This window comes from Macaca fascicularis, chromosome 9 (assembly GCF_037993035.2).
Source record: "Macaca fascicularis isolate 582-1 chromosome 9, T2T-MFA8v1.1".
Taxonomy (NCBI): Eukaryota; Metazoa; Chordata; class Mammalia; order Primates; family Cercopithecidae; genus Macaca; species Macaca fascicularis.
The window spans coordinates 102,605,624-102,623,595 of NC_088383.1; the positions used below are offsets into that span (position 1 = coordinate 102,605,624).

General features: G+C 43.4%; 1 long non-coding RNA gene across 1 annotated transcript in view; it reads right to left on the reverse strand.

Annotated features, from left to right (window-relative positions):
• Positions 1-2,933: 2,933 nt before the first annotated feature.
• The window catches only part of LOC107130868 (uncharacterized), a 67,189-nt gene continuing 52,150 nt past the window's right edge, over positions 2,934-17,972 (reverse strand). Inside the window, exon 5 of the long non-coding RNA XR_012417969.1 lies at positions 2,934-3,066. This is a non-coding gene — a long non-coding RNA (uncharacterized lncRNA). The remainder of the gene's footprint in view (positions 3,067-17,972) is intronic.

Consider the following 17,972-nt stretch of genomic DNA (forward strand, 5'->3'; position numbering starts at 1 on the left):
GCCATAAACACAGCAAGGTTTATTATGCAGGTTTTAGTTGATGTCTTCTCCATTGATTAAGGGTGTCTTGGCTGCGTGGTGACTCAAGCCTATAATCCCAGCACTTTGGGAGGCCCAGGCGGGAGGATAATTTGAGCCCAGGAATTCAAGACCAGCCAGGGCGGCATAGTGAGATCCTGTCTCTACAAAAAGTAAAAAAAAAAAAATAGAAATAAAAATAAAAAGAATGTTTAGAGATTTAGTCTTCCTGGTGTGAGAGGGAAACACCCGTGCAAATGGAGATTTCATTTATAGACATAAATTTCTTTTACAAAAGCGTAACTTTTCAGAACTTCACCTGTGTCTGCAGTTTCTCAAGATAACCAGCTCAAAATAATCTTATACCAAAAACGCATATTTGGGAGTTGTAAATTCTGGTCTCTCGCAGTCCTGTATTAAGATGGCATGCCCTGAGCCCCATCATAACTTATCAGAACACTTAATTCATGAAAAAAGAGTTTGTAAGATAACCTTTGTTTCTCCCCCACTGAATCCTTCTCTAGTCCTGTGAAGAGATTCAAAACATATCACCTCAAAATATGCAACTTTGGCATATCAATTCTTTTGAGCTAAAAGAAATTGTGAACCAGTCAATGTGGGAAAACATCTTTACTCCTCCTCAACTAAAATAATGTACAAATGTCCTCTTTTATAAAGGAAATTTACATTTATAAAGGATGTTTTCATTAGTAAAGGTATCTGTAGGAAGAAGAGAGCTACTCAGAGATGACTTTTATCACCTGAGAGACTTTTATCTGCATAGCAAGGCAACCACCATTCACCATACATTTCCTCCCCTCTCCTTCCTGTAATTTGCCTCCACCACCCTGCAGGAACCCCAAACCCTTATTCCTTCCTGTATCTCAGGGGGTAACTGTGATAGGTTCATTGTCTGATGTGCAGCAAGTCAACACGCCAACACCAGGTTGCAGTAGAGAAAGAGGTTAAATCATAGGGCCACTGAATGAGGAGACAGTAGGAAACCTCAAATCCATCTCCCTGAGGAGTTAGGGGCTAGGGATTTTAACTGTGAAGATCATTGATGGATCAAAGTGTGCATGGGGAAATTATGGGATAGGGAGATAAGGAAACTGTATTCTCATGCTGATTCAGTTTTCCTGTGGGGATCTTCAAATGGTTGGCATCAGCTGTTCCACTGGAATTCAGGATCTGAAAAACCTCTTAAGCAATTCTTAAACAAACGCTTTATGATTCCAACATCAGAAATTCTATCTGTAAGAATAATGGGGATACAAATTAATTCTTAAACAAAAGCCTTGTGATTCTAACATCAGAAATCCTACCTATAGGAACAGTGGGGATGCAAATGGTCATTATCTAGTGCTATATGACTTTTAGTTACCAGGAAGTGGGCCAAAGTACAGCCTGATTAATGCTTAATTATAACAATGTTTCTGTCCAGAACGCTTGTTAACCCTGTGAGGACAGTTTCAAGGGTGATACATAAATCTCAATCATCTGGCTGCTTCTCTGAGTCTCATATTGTTGTGGGACTTCATGCATACATACATAATTAGAATTGTTTTTCTCCTGTTAAATCTCTTAATGTCAATTTAATTCATAGACAAGCCAAATAACCCAGAAGGACAGAAGGAGCATTCTGCCTCTCCTGTAATTGAAAAACACCCTTCTCCACAATCCCCACCCCCAGTTTCAGAAACTCTCAAATCCAACCCCTTCTCTGCCAGTCTCCCCCTAGACCTCCAAGAGATACCTCAGTATCACCTACTCCATCACTCTAGTTCTCTTTCTCTATACCCTGGCTTATTTGGTGTTCTCCCAGACCTCAGGGCGTCGCTTTCAGAAAGGTGTAGGCTTGAGGTCAGGAGGTCAAGACCAGCCTGGGCAATATAGTGAGACCCCATCTCTGCAAAAAAAAATTTAAAAAAATAGTTGGGCATGTTGGTACACACCTGTAGTACAAGCTTCTGGGAGGCTGAGGTAGGAGGATTACTTTAACCCAGAAGTTTGAGACTCCAGTGAACTGTGATCATGCCACTGTACTTCAGCCTGGGCACCAGAGTGAGACACTGTCTCCTCAAAGAAATTTAAAAAAGGAAAAAGAAAAGCTTAGGAACCAATGTCAAGGCCCAGCACTAGAGTTTTACAGGTGGGTAGGAAAGGAAAATAATTTTCCCCCTACCCTTCTAGGTTTCCTGGTTCAGAGGGGCAGGTGCTGCTGCAAATTAGACTAACAAAGGAAAGACTAACAAGAGAAAAACAAAATTTCATTAATGTGCACATCATGCATACTTGTGAGACAAACTCAGAAATGAGTAATTAAAAGGGGTGGTTAGAACTTGGGGCTTATCATTATTCTCAGCAAACTAACGCAGGAACATAAAACCAAACACCAAATTTTCTCACTTATAAGTGGGAGGTGAACAATGAGAACATAGACACAGGGATGGGAACAATGCACACTGGGGCCTGTTGGGGGATTGCGGGGGAGAGCGGAGAGCATCAGGATAAATAGCTAATGCATGTGGGACTTAATGCCTAGGTGATGGGTTGATAGGTGTAGCAAACCACCACGGCACACGTTTACCCATGTAACAAACCTGCACATCCCGCACATCCTGCACATGTATCCCGGAACTTAGAATAAAGTAAAATAAAATGTTTTTAAAAAAAGAACTTAGGGTTTATATAGCATCTTAACAAAAGAACAATACATTTGTAGAGATGTGACGAAACAAACAAAAAGGGGGTTAGAGCCATGCACAGTGGCTCACACCTATAATTACAGCACTTTGAGGGTTCAAGGCAGGAGAATCACTTGAGCCTAGGAGTTCAAGACCAGCCTGAACAACATAGTGAGACCCTATCTCTATCATACATACATACATTCATACATACATACATTAGCCAGGCTTGGCAGTGCATGTCTGTAATCCCAGCTACTTGAGAGGCTGAGGTGGGAAGATTGCTTGAGCCTGGAAGATCGAGGCTGCAGTGAGTCATGATCACACCACTGCACTCCAGCCTGGGTGACAGAGCAAGATCCTGTCTCAAAAAAGGAAAAGAAAAAGCAACATGGGCTTAGGCGTGTAGGCGCATCAAGCTGTAGGAGATGAATTTATGCAGAATCTAATGGAAGGTAAGGCTATTTAGTAAGGTTTGTTTGCGTAGACTCTTCCTCAGTGCCATCTTGTTTCTGGGATAAGGTTGTTATCCCATTCCTGGTATGGGAAGTGGAGGCGGGGACAACTTCCCAAGGGAAATTTATCTTCTGCTTTTGAAACCTGCCCAATTGTCCCATGGAAGTGATATTTATGGGGTTTTGAATAAACATAGAAGTTGACCCTCCTGCTGATCTTTTTTTTTTGAGACAGAGTTTTGCTCTGTCGCCCAGACTGGAGTGCAGTGACGTGGCCTCACCTCACTGCAACCTCCGCCTCCTGGGTTCAAATGATTCTCATGCCTCGGCCTCCCAAGTAGCTGGGATTACAGGCATGCACCACCACACCTAGCTAATTTTTGTATTTTAAGTAGAGATGTGGTTTCACCATGTTGGCCAGGCTGATCTCAAACTCCTGACCTCAGGTGATCTGCCCACTTTGGCCTCCCAAAGTGCTGGGATTACAGGCATGAGCCACTGCACCCAGCCTCAGTCTTAACATTTGAAGCTTACATTTGTCTCATCTGAGTTCCTTCCTCAAGAAACCAACCCTTTGGCTGGGCACATTGGCGTGCACCTATAATCTTGGCACTTTGGGAGGTCAAAGTGGGCAGATGGTTTGAGACCAGAAGTTTGAGACCAGCCTGGGCAACATGGTGAAACCCCATCTCTACCAAAAAAAAAAAAAAAAAAAAAATACAAAAAGCCCAGTGTAGTGGCAGGCACATGTAGATGTAGTCCTACCTACTCAGGGGACTAAGGTGGGAGGATTGTTTGAGCCTGGGAGGTCAAGGTTGCAGTGAGCCATGATCTCATGCCACTGCATTCCCACCCTGGCAACAGGGTGAGATCCTGTCTCAAAAATAAATAAATAAATATAAAAATAAAAGAAACCAACCCTCAGGCAAGAAACTGAAACTCATCAAATGACCACATTCAGATAATGAGACACCAGGACCCTCATCCATCACAATTGCTTCCTTACCCCTCCCTAATTCCTGCTTTCCTTGCCTTCCTCGGTATATAAGTCCCCCAATTTTAGTCAATTGGAACAGGGATTTGAGACTGTACCTCCTGCAGCCTGGCCTGCAGCACCTTCTCTGGCAATACTCATTGTCACAGTGATTGGCATTCTGTGTGGTGAGCAGCAGGACCACCACTGAACCCCTCACTTTTTGGTAACACTCTCAGGCATATGGGGAAGGGCAGAGAGCTTACCCTAGGTCTGCTTTTCTCAGTTGCCTTCAGTTCAAAAGAATCCTTGTGCAGAGTGGCATATTTTAGGGTGGCAGACTCTGAACCCCTTCAAGGGCTTAGGCTGCTTTGAGGACTGCAGCAGTGATGTGGGTTAAAACTGGTTTTAAATTGGATGGAGAACCCAGCCACCTTTTAAACAAACATGTTTCTAGGACAAAGCATGTCCCAGGTTCCAAATAAGTGACATACAAGGGAACCTTCAGAACACAGCACTGTTGGCAAGATGGAAACCCCTGTCTCCGCAGTCTGCAGTTAGTATCAGAGGGTGCAGTGGAGTGAGTGCTGTCCTAGGAGAGTAGGATTCTAGTTCCAACTTCTACTCATCTCATCCAGAGCTTCAGATAACTCATCAATAAAAAGGCATACCACCTTTAACATCTTCCTAACCAGAAATTGCGAGAAAGAACCAGGTTATCTCCTGGAATTCCAATGGTTATGGAAAATTAAAGTGGGGTTCAAGAGGTTTATTTCCTGCTGTGAAGAATTCCTGCTTTGAATGACTTACGGAGTTTTGGCGGTGGGGGTTGGGGGTGGTGGTTCCACACAGACTAAAGGGACCCTCCTTCCCAGAGTGGTTTATTAATTCAAGGATCACAGCAGAAAGGAGAATCCGCACTGGGTTGGGTGGAAGGAAGCACTTGCCTGAGGGCTGGGCCCAAGAATCCAAAGTTCACAAAGGGACTGGGAGTGCTTGTTAGTCTATGAATGGCTTAAATCAATTTGTTTTTTGCTTTAGTATTTCCTGTTTCTCAAATCAAGAGCCCTAATGCATCTCAATAGTCTCAAAGTAGCCATTTGCTTTCTTTCCAAAGAGCAGTCATTTACCACCTGCAGGTTTGTATTAACATAAACTATGCAGACAGCTTTCTGTTCTAGCAAAAAGCCTCTCTATAGCTTAAGGCAATCAGACATTCTTCTTAAGAAAGGCAGAATTAATTAACTGCAGGAAAACTGACATTCTGCTCAGAGACACTCTTGAAGGAAAATTATCCTGAATGGGTTTGTAACTCATTCATTTACACAATTTTTGTTGTTTTAAAAAATTCAGAGAGCATTAAAAGTTCAGAGGTTACAGTATCATAAAAATTGCCTTGGGTAAGGTGTTAAACATTGACACAAAATGAACATCATCCTTGTCCTGTGTTTATTACAAACCTTCAAGCTGCTCCTAAGGATTCCTTAAGGCACATTGAACAATTAAACTTCAAGGCTTATTTTCATCTTGCTAATTACCTCTTAATATAACTTTTTGTGATTGAGCTTCATTAGCTCAATCAGTTGGAAATGGGGCAGATTTCAAAGAAAACTGTTGTTTAAACAGATTGCTGGATTTGAGTGTACTCAGTGGTGTGCATTGGCAAAGGCCTGGAGGTATAGGAGAGACAGTGACAGGGAGACTGGGGTTAATAAAACCTGGCAAACAGAGCAGTGGTCTTGGAATGCAGAAGTCATAGGTTCAAGTTTCTTCTGGGTAGGAAAGGGTGATCAGTTAATTTATTGTTCAAAATGATAGGGACAGGAGGCAGGGAAATTCTGGGCAGAAGATGGCAGTCCCCAGTGAGGGGCCCAACCTGCAGCCCAAAGGGAGAACATGCATTCCTGTTTTCCAGCTCAAATGTTGCCTTTTCCAAAACCATCCATGGCCCACCCCATCCCCCATCCTGTGCCCATAAACACCCCAGGCTCTGCCAGAAGAGGGAGGAGAAGAGAAGCCGCGGGATGTCGGAGACTACAATTGGACGTCAGAGAGAAGCAGCTTGACTTCAGAGGAATCGCTCGATGGTGTAGCTTCAGAGAAGAGTCTGGCCAGGATGGCTGGACTCTGGGGGAAGATTATCTTCCTGCTTCACCCCCTTTTCAGCTCCCCTTCCTGGTGAGAGCCACTTTCATTGGCAATAAAAGCCGCCACATTTACCATCTCCAATTTGTTCATGGGACTTCATTCCTCCTAGACGCCAGACAAGAACTCAGGTGCGGGTGAAAAAGGCTGTCATGCTGACACTCCACTTAGCTGTAAACACTTAAGTCGTCTGTGGGTGGCAAAGCTAAAAAAGCATTCTTCTAGCACTCTTGTAATACTCTTTCTGGTGGTTCAGAGGTTGCAGGCATCCCCTAAGATGCTGCCATAGGGCCACACAGTTTTGCTCCTGCCAGCACCTGAAAGCACTTGTTCTGGCTCCTGCACCTGCTCACCTGCCCTCCCCATCCTGTGAGGGTTGGAACACAGTGTGACCGAGTGAGTGGAGTCCACCCCTGCCGGCACCAAAGCAGCCAGCTAGTTCCAGCTCTCAGGCACTCCAGTTCCCACCCACACAGGGTCCATGGAAACTTTCTGTTTCAAAACCCAGGTACTACTAAGAGTTTTATGTTTAGCCTAAAGCTGCTCCCTTACATATTTTAAGTTCAGCCTAAAGTTTTCTCAGTATATAGTGAACTATAACCTAACCAGATATGTAAATAGACTGTAATCTAATATTGGGGCTCAGAAAACAATGCACCAAAATGAAGTCCTCAGCAGCAGCCTCAGAAACAAAAGCTTTTGTTTTCTGTTGTTTTTGAGACAGGATCTTACTCTGTTGCCCAGGCTGGAGTGCAGTGGTGTGATCATGGCTTACTGCCCTCTCAACCTCCTGGTATTAAGTGAACTTCCCAGCTCAGCCTCCTAAGTAGCTGGGACTATAGATGCATGCCATCACACCTAGCTAATTTTTAATTTTTTTGTAGAGATGAGGTTTTGCCATGTTGCCCAGGCTGTTCTCAAACTTCTGGCCTCAAGCAACCCTCCTGCCTCTGCCTCCCAAAATTCTGGGATTACTGACATGAGCCACCAGCACCCAGCCCAGAAATTTTTCTATGACTTTCTCCTACCCTCCTTTCTCTCAGTCCCATTCTCCCCCAAGGCTAGCCATAGACACTAAACTTCCTCTTCCCCAAGACCTTTTCCCTTGAAGGCCAGTCATAAAACCTAAAAATATTCTATTTAAAACTGGCCATAGGCCGGGCACGGTGGCTCACACCTGTAATCCCAGTACTCTGGGATGCCAAGGCAGGCGGATCACTTGAGGTCAGGAGTTTGACACCAGCCTGGCCAACATGGTGAAACCCCATCTCTACTAAAAATACAGAAATTAGCCTGGCATGGTGGCATGCGTCTGTAGTCCCAGCTACTCAGGAGGCTGAGGCAGGAGAATCACTTGAACCTGGGAAGAGGGGGTTGCAGTGAGCCGAGATGCCCCAGTGCACTGCAGCCTAGGTGACAGAGTGAGACTCCGTCTCAAAAGAAAAAACAACAACAAAATAAAACTGGCCATAAATAAATTATCTGATCCCCATTCCAGAGAAGAGTCCTGCCCCACACTCAGAAGAAAGGAGTGTGTGCTCAGAGAGGCCAAGGAGAATCTAGACAGGCAGGCCTTATTGGGTTTTCCCACTAAGTCTATTGAAACCGCCTTTGCAAAATTATAACTAAAGAAATTATGACAGTGAAAGATATCAGACCTCACCAACTCCATCTTACTTCTGATGTCTCAACTGTCTTTGTCCATTCCTGGGCACAGGCCAAACTGGCCTTGGGAAGGGATTTATAGTTTAAATAATACTTCTTTCCAAAAGCTAAACTGTTCTTGTAAAATGAATGAAATGCTACCAACCATAAAGTAATGATGAGAGGGGCTGGAATTCTAAATATTACCAGCCATTATTCTGGAGGTCATAAGATTTGCAACTTCCTCAAATATTCCTGAAGATAACATCACTATTAGGAAACTAAGAGTGGCCTGTTGAGATGTCTTTTCAAGCTTTTGCATTTCTGAAACCAGATGACCCCAACTGGACCTGTCAACCAGTTCTGCAGCCCTCACCCAGGAACTGACTTAGTATAAGAGAACAGCTTTGACTCCCTGTGATTTCATCCCTGAGCCAACCAATCAGTACTCCTGACTCACTGGCCACCTACCCACCAAATTAGCCTTAAAAACTCTGATCCCCGAGTTTTCAAGGAGACTGAGTTGAATACTAATAAAACTCTGGTCTCCTGCACAGCTGACTCTGCGTAAATTACTCTTTCTCTATTGCAATTCCACTGTCTTGGTAAATCAGCTGTGTCTAGGCAGTGGGCGAGGTGAACCCATTGGGTGGTTATACTATTAGTGGTCAATTATACCCTTTTTGTCCAATCATATTTTTACATGGCTATTCATACTTTGTTGAAGCTAAGTATAAAAGTGGACAGTTTCTCCTGTATCTTAGTGTTTTCATCCTGAAGGCTCCCACGTATATGCATTAAATACACTTGTATACCTTTTCTCCTATCAATCAATCTGCCTCATGTCAGTGATTTTCGGTGAACTCACCAAGTTTCGACCAATCAAAGGCAGCCCACTGTTCAAACCTTGTTCAAATAAGGCAAATGTCAAGTTGAAACTACCTTTGCAAAAGTTCTATCAGTGAGGGGGGGAAAAAAAAACCAGTAAGCTAAACTAACCCAATCCCCATCTTGCCTTTCTCTTAATTATTCCTAGGCTATTGGACCAAGCTAATTTTGAAAAACATGAAGGCTATAGTTTAATAATAGGCCTTGCCCAAAATGTAACCAATTTTGTAAAGCTAATGGGAAGCCCTCAAGCTGGGGGAAGGAGCGGAACCTGAGTCCTGTTAAGGTGCAGACATAAGCAATTGTCAGCCATTATTCCTGAGGTTATACAATATGCAACTTCCCCAATTACTCCTGCAAATAACACCACTATTGTAGATTGGCCTTTTCAGATATCTTCATAGGTTTTTGTGTGTTTGACACTCATGGCTCCACCTGGACCACCCACCCAGCTCCTGTGGCCCCACCAAGAAGCAATTCAGCCCACCAAAAGATAGCTTCCACCTCCAATGAATGATTTCATCTCCGCCCCAGCCAATCAGCAGCAAGCAGCTGTTACCTGGTCACCCGCACCCCTTCCCCCAAACTGCCTTTGAAAAACCCCTAACTTATGAACTTTAAATAAGATGATTTGAGTAGGAACTCTATCTCCCATGTGTCGTGGCTGGCCTCCTGTCTATTAAACTTTCTCTACTACAATGCCGCAGTCTTTCTTTATGCAGTGGGCAGGAAAAATCCCTTGGACGATTACAAAGCTGTTACCAATCCAGCTGTTTCTGTACCTTACTTCCATTTTCTATATCTCCCTTTCCTTTTTTTATCCATAAATCCTCTCTGTCCATGTGGCAGTACAGGAGCCTCTCTGGACCTATTCTGGTTTGGGGAACTGCCTGATTCACAAATCGTTCTTTCCTCAATTAAACTGTTACTTTTTTTTTTGAGAAAGATTCCCCCTCTGTCACCCAGGCTGGAGTCCAGTGGCACGATCACGGCCCACTGCAGCCTCAAACCCCCAGGCTCAGGTGGTTCTTTCGCTTCAGCCTTCCGAGTAACTGCGACTACAGGTGCATGCTACCACACCCAGCTAATTTTTAGTATTTTTTGTAGAGATCAGGTTTTGTCATGTTGCCCAGGCTGGTCTCGAATGCCTGGGCTGAAGTGATCCACCTGCCTTGGCCTCCCAAAGTGCTGGGATTACAGGTGTGAGCCACTGTACCTGGCCAAACTGTTATAATTTGTCTAAAGGTTTTTTTTTTTTTTTTTTTTTTTTTTTTTTTTTGAGACGGAGTCTCGCTCTCGCCCAAGCTGGAGTGCAGTGGCCGGATCTCAGCTCACTGCAAGCTCCGCCTCCCGGGTTTACGCCATTCTCCTGCCTCAGCCTCCCGAGTAGCTGGGACTACAGGCGCCCGCCACCTCGCCCGGCTAGTTTTTTTTGTATTTTTAGTAGAAATATACTGTGTTATATTTCTCGTTATTTTACTCTTTTTAAAGAGTACTCTTTTACTCTTTTTACCCCCTTTTACTCTTGTTAAAACTTTAGACAAGGCCGGGCGCGGTGGCTCAAGCCTGTAATCCCAGCACTTTGGGCGGCCGAGGCGGGCGGATCACGAGGTCAGGAGATCAAGACCATCCTGACTATGGTGAAACCCCGTCTCTACTAAAAATACAAAAAATTACCTGGGCGTGGTGGCAGGCGCCTGTAGTCCCAGCTACTTGGGAGGCTGAGGCAGGAGAATGGCATGAACCCAGGAGGTGGAGCTGGCAGTGAGCCGAGATCGTGCCACTGCACTCCAGCCTGGGCGACAGAGCGAGACTCCGTCTCAATAAATAAATAAATAAACAAACAAATAACAATTGTCAGCCATTATTCCTGAGGTTATATGATACACAACAAGACATATTTATTTCCATACTTGACCCCAATTAGGGTTTTTATTAAGCTGAAAGAATTTGGTAACAACCCTAGGTGCCCTTTAAAGGCCTCCAATTGGTTACACCCTAGGAAGGATTGGCCAGTGACCAATCAGAGGCTGAAGTGGAAACTTCTGTCTTGTTATCACAGGGCAAGGATGTGGCCTATACGCTGCCTAATCTTGCCTAGAACTGTCCGCACCTGCTGCTCTTTTGTTTATGCCTTTACCCTTGGTTACCCTAATTCCCCATTCTCCTGCCTCATAGCCATGGGACTGACTAAAAGTTAACCCAACACTGTAATCCCAGCACTTTGGGAGGCCGAGGTGGGTGGATCACTTGAGGTCAGGAGTTTGAGAACAGCCTGGCCAACATGGTGAAAACCCGTCTAAACTAAAAATACAAAAAAATTAGCGGGGTATGGTGGCACAGGCCTATTATCCCAGCCACTACAGAGGCTGAGGCACGAGAATCACTTGAACCCAGGAGGTGGAGGTTGCAGTGAGCCGAGATCCCACCATTGCACTCCAGCCTGGGCGACAGAGTGAGACTCCGTCTCAAAAAAAAAAAAAAAAAAAAAGTTAACTCAACATGTGTACCACCATTATGTCAGCATTCCCCAAAGCCTAATGAAAAGTAGAAATGTTCCCAGGGTAGCAAAATTGTCCTAGAAAAAGGATGCTGAAGCTTCTCAAGCAAGGATACAGTAGTCCCTCTATCCACAGTTTCACTTTCTATGGTTTCAGTTACCCGCAGTCAATTGCAATCCAAAAATATCAAATGGAAAATTCCAGAAATAAACAATTCCAACACATTTAAAGTTGTGCGCCATCTGAGTGGTGTGATGAAAACTCTTGCCTTCTGGCTCTGCACCTGAGATGTGACTCATCCCTTCATCTAGCATATCTATGCTAGATACACTATCCGCCTATTAGGCACTTAATAGCAGATTAAGTGTCCTGGTATTGCCGTGCTTGTGTTCAAGTAACCTTTATCTCATTTAATAATGGCCCCAGAGTACAAGAGCAAAAATCATAATGCTGGCTATTCAGATATGCTAAGGAAAAGCCATAAAGTGCTTCCTGTAAGTGAAAAGGTAAAAGTTCTGAACTTAATAAGAAAAGAAAAAAAATCATATGCTGAGGTTGCTGAGATCTAAAGTAAGAATTCTTATCTGAGAAACCAAAATAGATGCCCCTTTGTCAACTCAGACAGACCTTCAAGTTAAGGAAACAAAGTTACCTACGGGTTGAGTTACCTACTGGTTCAGGGCCTGGCTAGCATGGAAATTCTAATTTCCTCCACCTCTAAATGTCCTAACAATAGGAGCTATCAGATCCTTCCTAACTCTGATTTACAACCCAGGCCTAATTACAACTCTAATTGGATGGCAGGGCACCAAACATTCTTTTCTGATAAGAAATTACGGACTTTAAGCCAGTTTTCGTCAGTTTATAGAGGCTGCGCACAAACTTTGTGTTCTGTCATTCATCTTTTGATGTAAAGAGCCAAATTTCACCTTGTGTTAAGGCTAACATCCCACCCCTCCAAGTGAACATGGGAGGTATGTTACATATGTGTTTACCCATTGCACATGCTCAGCTCCCCTCATAAATATGTATGACTTTTCCCTCAAACCTGCTGAATATGTATGACTCTATTATGTGATACAGGCCCTGTGAGGTATAAAACCCAACCTATTCTTCCCTCTTCAAAGGGAGAGCACCTCTTGTCCACACTGGAGAGTATCTGTTTGTGGTTTGCAAACCAATATTGCCATAAAAGCTCTTCTTTCTACTATTTAGCCATTCTCATGGTCTTTGGATTATACAACAAATCTATCCATGAAGACAGGAAGGAAGAGAAGAAGGAAAAAGAAATTCATGCTAGTTTTGCTGTTGCACTTCAAACAGAAAAAGCTATGGCCACAGTGTGTAACAAGTGCTTAGTTAAGATGGAAAAAGCATTAGATATATGGGCAGAAAACATGAATAAAAATGTATTCCAACTGATGGCAATCAAGTTCAGTACTATCCTTGGGTTCAGGCATCTGCTGGGGGTGTTGGACTATATCCCCTACGAATGAGGAAGGCTACTATATTTATATTTCCTGTGGTGCAAGCAGAACCCATAAAGATTAGCAGAGCTTGAGCCTTCTCATAGATACCCTGGAGGCATTTGCCTTCTGGGTTAGAGGACCCCAGCACAGAAGGGGCTTAGGGTGGTTGGTGGTCAGAAAATGTTATGCTGGAAGAAATCATCTCGCCTTGGATACAGAATCCTTCATTCAGAACAAAGACTACATTTCCCATCCCCCCGTTTGCACGTAGGTGTGGAAGTTATGGCCAATGAGATGTGCGGCATTTGTGCAATTCAGAGATCCTGCAGGACCTCCTTCCCTAGAGAGGTTTTGTAACTCCACTTCCAGACTTCCAGAGGTTTGTTTTCCCTCTTTAGCATCTCCTCCTTCCTTAATCGTACAGAATGCAGAAGCAGCAGAATGGGAAGAAATTAGATAGTAGACCATGTCCCCTTCCATGAAGATCCCTTGGTCATACCCAAGTTAAGGAAGAAGGAGAGCATTGAATTGGATGTGAAATTGAAGCTTCTCACTGGACTAGGCTAGATTTTTAATACCTGACTGTGACTAAGAAGGTTTGAGATCTGTCCAAGATGTCATTAAAGAACAGAAAATAGGTACTCAATGGATATTGGTTCAATGACACTGAGCTATTAAGTACATCCAGATTTTTACATGTTCCATTTTCTTAAAATGCAGGTACACTTGTATGTTGTATAGAATTTCTATAGGTTGGGGAGAAAACACCAGAATTAAGGCAACATTTACCAAAAAAATACACCAGTAGTCAAAAATACATCATTCTAAACTTCAGTATCCTACAGCATGCAGGAGCCTATCCTACTCTAGGGGAAGGTCCTCGTCTAGGGGGAGGTCCTACTCTAGGCTTCCAGTGTGTCTTCTTTATCATTGAATACACAGAATAATGATGTCAATCGATAACAGAATGAATCATTTTATAGGAAAATGATTTTCTTTTTTGCCTCTCCCCCCAAATAATTTTCTTAATCTCTTCATCAAGCAAGCTTCTATCCTCAAACTTTCCTCTACATTTTAAAATGTTTGAAACGTAATTTCTGTCCATATGTCCAGCAAAATGGAAGTCTGGAAGTGGAGTTACAACCTTCTAAACATTAATACAGTAGGAAACTGCTTTATTCCATGTGATTTGAATCTTTAAGTTTAAATGTAAAGGATGGGTTAAACAATGGCTCATTTCGTGATAGATGCTGACACCTACTGGGCAGATTTTACATTAAATGTTCGATATGTTTTGGCCCAAAAAAAGAAATGAAATGTTCCTGGTTCTTGGAAGGTAAAATCTTGGGTTTGGAAGGGCAAGGGCATGAGGGCATTCTGGCCCCAGGATGGTGGGAGCATAGCCACTGGGAAATGAAGACTCAAGGATGATAAAAAGGACTCAGAAAAAAAATCATGGGGTAAGTTCTGGAATGCCATCAGATAGTTGGCTCCAGAATTCTAGCCTTGCCAATCTAAAGCCCTTCCTCTCCTGGAGTTTCTCATCTGCTTCTAAGGTTTTTTTTTCTAGGTGTATGGCTCTATTTTAAACTGAACTTTGAGGAAGAACTACCCTCCAAGCCAGCTCAAATAAATGTGCCCCTACATCATTTTCTGGGCATTCCTGTGACACCTGGTCATCACCAATATTATTGCTGACATTTTTTGAGTACTTACATTGTACTTCTGCGCTAAGTCTTCATATTATAGTGGACAGACCTTGGAGTCAGGCTACCCGAGTGCAAACACTGGCTCTGCCATATGTTAATAGACGTTCTATGACTTTGGTCAAATGACAATCTCCTTACCTCAAAAATGGAAATAATGATAATGTCTACCACATGGAGGTCTTGTGAGATTTTAAAGTGTTCACATACATAAATTACTCAAAACAGTGCCTGGTATATCATAAGTGCCATACAAATGTTGGTATTGTTACCTTAATTAATCTTTACAATAAAACTGAAATAAACACTGTTATTTTGTAAAATTAGAAAACAGTCTTGGTGTATGAGTTGGAAATGTTTTCAGCTTTAAGTAACAGAAAACCTAACTAATGGTGACTTAAATTATATTCTCTCTCTCTCTCCTATAACAAGCCTAATGAGCAGTCCAGAGGTAGGTGGCTGCTGGCACTGGCTCATGATTCAGTGATGTCAGGGCCAGTGTCTTAGATATTTTCAAGGTCTTTCCCTCATGGTCATAAGAGGATTATCCCAATTCCAGGGATCATATCTGTTCAGCAAGAAGAAGGACACTGGTTCCATCTGCCCTTTTATTAGAAAAGTAAAAGCATTCCCAGAAACTCTCCCATTAACTTCTACTTATGTTCTATTGGCAAGAACTGTGTCACTTGGCCACTCCTGACTGCAACGGGGCATGGGAAAGTGGGTATTTAACCTTTCCAGACTCTAAAGTAGAAGGCAGTAAGGGGGAAGGGAATGGGAATGACCATTGGGTCAGCCAGAGATTGGCACCTGCCACACTAAAGAGAAGATAAACCATTTGCTTAGGTCAGATAGCAACCAAGAGATGGTGCAGCATTCAAGCCCAGGTAGCCCAGCTTCTGGCCTCCTGATAGTTTGGATATTTATGCCTTCTTCCAAATCTCACGTTGAAATGTGATACCTGATGGAGGTGGGGCCTAGAGGGAGGTGCTTGTTACATGCCCTCCCCATGTAACAAGTTCACAAGACATCTGGTAGTTTAAAAGAGCCTGGCACCTCCCCTCTCTCTCTTGCTCCCTCTCTTCCCATGTAACACGCTGGCTCTCCTTCCCTTCTACCATGATTGTAAACTTCCTGAGAACTCATTGGAAGCAGATGCCAGCACCATGCTTCAAGTACAGCCTGTAGAACTGCGAGCCAAATAAACTTCTTTTCTTTATAAATTATCCTGCCTCAGGTATTTCTTTCTAGCAATGCAAACTGGACTAACACAGAAAATTGGTACTGAGAAGTAGGGTGTTGCTATAAAGATATCTGAAAACGTGGAAGCAGGCTTTGGGCCTGGGTAAAGGGCAGAAGTTGGAAGAGTTTAGAGGACTCAGAAAAAGACAGTGAGATGAGGGAAAGTTTGGGACTTTCTCAGAGACTGGTTAAATGGTTGTGACCAAAATGGTGATAGAAATACGGACAGTGAAGGCCAGGCTCAGATGGAAATGAGGGAGTTATTGAGAATAGGAGTAAAGGTCACCCATGTTATGCCTTAGCAAAGAAAGAAATTTCTTCTGCCATATTTCCTAGGATATCAGCCTTAAGTTCAAACTTCTATAGATCTCTACAGCCTGGACATAATGTAGCCAAGCCTCTCTTTCTTCCTCTATCTGGGCAAAATTCCCCTAACATCTCCCATTCTTTTTTTTTTTTTTTTTTTTTTTTGAGACACAGTTTCGCTCTTTTTGCCCAGGCTGGAGTGCAATGGCGCGATCTCGGCTCACCGCAACCTCCGCCTCCCGGGTTCAAGCGATTCTCCTGCCTCAGCCTCCCGAGTAGCTGGGATTACAGGCATGTGCCACTGCCCCGGCTAATTTTGTATTTTTAGTAGAGACGGGGTTTCTCCATGTTGGTCAGGCTGGTCTTGAACTCCCGACCTCAGGTGATCCACCTGCCTCGGCCTCCCAAGGTGCTGGGATTACAAGCGTGAGCCACCATGCCCGGCTAACATCTCCCATTCTTAACTATTTCATGTCCTTTTTCCTCCTTTCTTCCTTTTTAGTCCATGCTTCTCCTTTTCCTGCTTTCCTGGCTTGCACCTGGAGCATGGTGCCACCATAACCTATTATACTTTTCCAGATCTAGTATCTGATTGCCTGTCAATCACTTGCAGACCATCATGGCATGTGAAAGAGAAAGTAGTAGATTCATTTTATTTTGGTTTATTCTAGGAGTATTAGCATTTTAATAGAGCATATCTTAGATAAAATAATTGTTACTGAACCCGCAAATAGCATCACATGGCTAGGAGACTGTTCTGCTCATTCATAAAAGCCATTTGTTTTTTGTGGTAAAATATACATAACATTAAATTTACCACCTTAACCATTCTAAAATTCTAAACAGTTCTTTGGCATTCTAAAACAGTTCTTTGGCATTAAGTACGTTCACATTGTTGTGCAATCATCACCGCCTTCCATCTCCAGAACTTTTTTATCTTCCTCACCTGGACCTCTGTACCCATTAAGCACTAAGTTCCCATTTCCTGCTCCCCTGCCCCAGTGCCTGGCAACTACCTATTCTACTTTCCATCTCTATGATTTTGACTGAAAATAGCCTTATTTTGCCCTGTTCAGAAGAACAAGTTCAGGATTCCTCTGTGTGAGTTGCAAGTGTTACACAGTGTCCTGTGTATCTAGGTGAACCCGCTCATTCATGCGTGGACCCATTGCTGGCAGGCAGTCCTGGTGATGAGCCTAAGTGACCATGTGTTATGCCAAAGAAGAGAAGGGGGCTGAAAGAGAAGGCATTCCCGCCTCTACCCCTGTAAACTCCCTTCAGACTCATTAATTCTCTGACCCCATGAAAAGGAAACTTGGACTGAGGAATACTAACTGTGTTAATAGAAAACCCACATTGCTGAAGCAGATGTAGCCAGTATGTTCGGACATGAATTATTGACAGTTAAAACCAGGTTCATGCATAATAATATTGATGAAATCTAGCCTTTTCATTAAGGCAATGGCCCAGAAAGCAGGAATGGTCCATGGAGAAGTGGAGAAGGTAGGCAGTGTTCTCTATGGCCAAAGTCACAAATGGGAAGCCTGCAGGACAGACTCAGCTCAGAGTTGTCTTGTTTAACCTGCACAATGTATTTTTAAATGTGGTTCAGGGCTGGGCACGGTGGCTCCCACTTGCAAACCCAGCACTTTGGGAGGCCGAGGTGGGAGGATTGCTTGACCTCAGGAGTATGAGACCAGCCTGGGCAACAGGGTGAGGTCCCATCACTACAACAAATAAGAATAAATTAGCCAGGCGTGTGTGGTCCCAACTACTTGGGAGGCTGAGGTGGGAGGATCACCTGAGCCTGAGAGGTCAAAGCTACAGAGAGCTATGATCACATCACTGCACTCCAGCCTGAGCAACAGAGACCATGTCTCAAAAAATAAAAATAAATGTGATTCATTGGCAGATTTAAAAAATTTGATTTCCAGTTTC